At 39.8% G+C, this 3,976-nt stretch overlaps 1 long non-coding RNA gene across 2 annotated transcripts; it reads right to left on the bottom strand.

The window, feature by feature from the left end:
* Positions 1-2,070: 2,070 nt before the first annotated feature.
* On the bottom strand, positions 2,071-3,376 carry LOC130429783 (uncharacterized). Of its 2 annotated transcripts, none has more exons than XR_008907688.1 (3): positions 3,361-3,376; positions 2,399-2,492; positions 2,071-2,294 (listed from the first exon to the last, which is right to left on the bottom strand). It is a non-coding gene; the product is annotated as an uncharacterized LOC130429783 (long non-coding RNA). The 2 variants fall into 2 exon arrangements; XR_008907687.1 differs by lacking the exon at positions 3,361-3,376 and adding an exon at positions 2,806-2,992.
* Between the last annotated feature and the right edge of the window lie 600 nt (positions 3,377-3,976).

Below are 3,976 nucleotides of genomic sequence, written 5' to 3'. Positions count from 1 at the left end.
TAGTGGGCCTTCTATGGCTCTCTCGGTGGTCGAAGAGCTCTCACTGTGGCTATATCAGTCAGGTCTCCCTGATAGGGAAAATAGCCAAGCTCTGTTTCATCCACAAAAGAGAGAGGGAGCGAGGATGCAATATCGCACCCGTCTCAGATTACAGGGTCGTTTGGCATCAGATATTCAAGTTTTGCCTCTGGGCTTTCTGAGAATGAGGGGGTTCATGAAGTGGTTCTTATCTCTTCATCTCAGCCCTTTATGCGTCCTTGGCCACTCTGTCACAGCGTTGCGCCGCTGGAGGAGTTTTACGCTCATGGTTCCCCTCTAGGGGCGAGTATGTAGCTTAAAGTGGTGATGACAGACGCATCCTTAACATGATGATGAGCCATACAGGAAGGCAAAGCAGTGAATAGTGTTTCACACTTCGCTCAGCCCATATAATTATTTGGAGCTCCTCACTGTGTGAAAGGCTCTGAGACATGTTTTGCCAACGATGGCCTTAAGTGCTGCTGTATGGGTTCTCTCCTCTCTGCCTGATAACGCCAACCCTGGCCAGAGTAAGAGATCAGAACATGACTCTGATTCTAATAGCACCTGGGTGGCCCAAAACACCATGGTTACCAGAGTTCACTCCTCTTCTGTATGCTCAGCCGTGCCCCCCCCCCCCCCATTACACACGGACCCCTGTCCCAGGCAAAGGTGAAATTTATATCCCCCACCCAAACAGGGGGGGCTCTCTGGGCCTGGCCCGTGAGAGGGTGATCTGACACACATTGTGGCCTCCCCCCGACGTGTTATTGCCATGATGCCAGGGCCTAGCCTGAGCTAACAAAACTGCATCAAAAACTCAAAACATTGAATTCACATAAAAAATATAACAATATATAATTCACATAATATCTGAATAATTTAAATGCAGTTCTTAAGTGAAATAAATAAAATAGACCGAGTAGTAGTGGAGAAGAAAGAGGAACTATATTTGTGGTAAATATGTCCGTTTACTGAGAAATGAGCTCATGGAAAACTAACAACTCTAGCATCTTAAAGTGACTGTAAAGCCGCCAAGCCTTGCTTGAGGCAGCTGAGGGATGGCGGACGGTGCTTTGCTTAAGTACGCGCACGCTTGACTTGCTTAAATAGAATGTCCACACAAGTTTGTAGAATGCTCATGGTTTTAGCTTTATTTTACTGTGTCTAGTCTTCATTTTGGTGCAAGCAAGATCCATACAACAGTCAATAAATCCACCAGTCTTTCACCTTTCCAAAGACTTACTTTAAGTGGTACAAATCCTAGCGTAGCGGTCAAAAAACTGTGTTCACCTTCCCCCCAGCAACACCTATCACCTGAGGGATGGTTCCCACCTATATGGTGCCCTCAATTAACAATGATGACCCCTACTGGACACACCATAAACCACAAAATGGCTAAATGGCTCTTACAGTGACAAATAAACCGATCGTTTCTATTGATATAAATGTGTTAATGTGTGAGAGAACAGAGGTGAGAAACAAACAGAACATATAAAATATACTCTGCGGCTTAGTGTGCGTCAGGTCATAGGCAAGTTCAAACATCCGAGAATAAACTGACCATCTTACTGAATCTGAATCTACTTTTATCTTTAATTGTTTGCATTTTTCTTTTTTGTAGATCATTGGCTTTCCAGCAATATCAAATATGTTATTTAGGCCATTATGAACTACAGTTGAAAATATATTTTTTATACTTTTTTTGTCAAATAAATCCAGTACACTAAAATAAACATGATGTGGTTACAGGGATATCTGGAGCTCGTGTCTGTATAATGATCTGAAACTCTTTTATAGACAACATGTAGAAAATGTTGTGTGTGTTCAGCTCTAGAATCATCCTGACCTTTCACCTCATCAGCTACAGCTCTTGTATACCATGTGTGATATCAACTCTGTTTTGTCTAAACACTATTGTTGTAAATTAAGTAAACAGCAACTTAAACTCTAGGCATATGCTACTTATTAATAAGCAAATTAGCCTTATACTATATATATTTTAACATGAAGACTTTTAATTTGTTTCTTTTCCGGAAAAAAGTCTGTCAGTGCCTGTTTCCGCCAGCAGGGGAATTTATTTTAAATAAACAAACAAAAGACTGGGGAAGTATTATTTTACCAAATCGATAACATATTTAAACATTTTAAGCTTTGCATTTTTACAGTGTATAAGATCACGTTGTATGTTTGTAGTCATCTTCTCAGCAGGTTAATCTCCCGGAAACACAGCAGTGAAGAACTGGTTCTCGTCATTCAGATCTCTACAGCGCCATCTGGTGGTTAATCAAGAAAACACACTCAAAACTTTCTACATTAATTATCAAATAATTTCTTATAATAATAATAATATGTGAGTGAAAGTGCGCAGGAAAGATACGTTGTATGTTTGTAGTCATCTTCTCAGCAGGTTAATCTCCCGGAAACACTGCAGTGAACAACTGGTCTCGTCATTCAGATGTCTACAGCGCCATCTGGTGGTTAAACCAGAAAACACACTCAAAACTTTCTACATTACTTGTCAAATCATTTCTAATAATAATAAAAATAATCTGTGAGTGACAGTAGACTGGAAAGATTGCGCTATTTAAATATCAGACTCCCACATGCGTGTCCAAACTACTGAAGTGTTATAAAGACCACTGAGACACAAATACTGTCACACGGACTGACATCGATAATCACTAGCTAACTGCTAGTACAGACAAACAAAGTGACAGAATTACACAGACTATGATATTCTAATACAATAACTACATTTATGTTATATTAAATACAAGACTGAACTTATTGAAAACCATCTATCGGGAAGGTTGACCCTCAGATCTGGTTCAGATGCATCTTAACCCTAAATTTAATAGCGTAAATTCAGTTAAGATCAAATAATACAAAGTTCGATTAAATAGTTCGAATACAATAACACGTCACGTTTAGCTCTTAAATGTCCAGCAGCTCTGGATTTCCACTGAAACCAGTTTTACTGAGATCTCAGCTGTAAGTGATTTATTGTGAACAGCAGGGGGCGCTCACACGAGATTTCCTGATTGGGTGTCATATTAGTATAGTGCATAACAACACTGGACTTTAAATGAGACGTAATGTAAGGGATCACTTTTAAATAACAGTAACAAGTAATCTCTAATGTATTACAGTTTGGAAGTAACTTGAACAACACAGACTATATGTCCTGTCTCATGATTCCAGGGCCCCTTTTCATTAAGGAAGTTCAACCAACACCGAGTTAAAATCTGAACTCTGAGTTGATTTACTCATATAATCGCTGAGTTTTCAGTTTCAGAACAGCTGATTTGAGTTCAATCCACTCTGAGTAAGTTCACTCACGGTTACGCGAGTGCAGCATGGCGATGAAAAGACATCATCAATTGAGTGAAGATAGCACGATTCCCCATGGCAACGACACGTGACAAAAAGCGCTCTGTTCATTTCTAGTCAATCGAATTGAAGGAACTGTTACAAGTGTACGGTGAATATGAGCACATATTCATATAAAAGAGCAACACAGCCACAGCAGCAAAAGAAAGAGAGTTGGCGTGGAAGAAAAGTGCTTCACGTGTTAATGCGCAGGTTTATATGTCAATCACTTTTATATTCATTTTGTTGAAACTGTGAAACTGTGAAAATGGGAATTATGTTTAACTCTCTCTGTCTCTCTCTCTCTCTCTCTCTCTCTCTCTCTCTCTCGCGCGCGCGCTCTCTCTCTTTCTCTCTCTCTCCTCTCTCTCTACAAAATTATCTTAAAGCACTTGATGATCGCTTAAGAAACACAAGATTAAGAGTTTGTGTCAAACATTCTGAGAGTGCAAAATGACAAGCCTGCTCTGGCTGGTAGAAGGAATAGTGTTATGTTGAATTGTTTATGCCCTTTGTCCAAAATTTGATGGAACTTATTAAGTTTTATTAAAACCTATTTGTTCTCCTGGACAGAGGTGCACTTGGC

This window comes from Triplophysa dalaica, chromosome 10, assembly GCF_015846415.1.
Source record: "Triplophysa dalaica isolate WHDGS20190420 chromosome 10, ASM1584641v1, whole genome shotgun sequence".
Lineage (NCBI taxonomy): Eukaryota > Metazoa > Chordata > Actinopteri > Cypriniformes > Nemacheilidae > Triplophysa > Triplophysa dalaica.
Note: the sequence above shows the minus strand (reverse complement) of the source record. Positions and strands in the feature narration are given on the sequence as shown.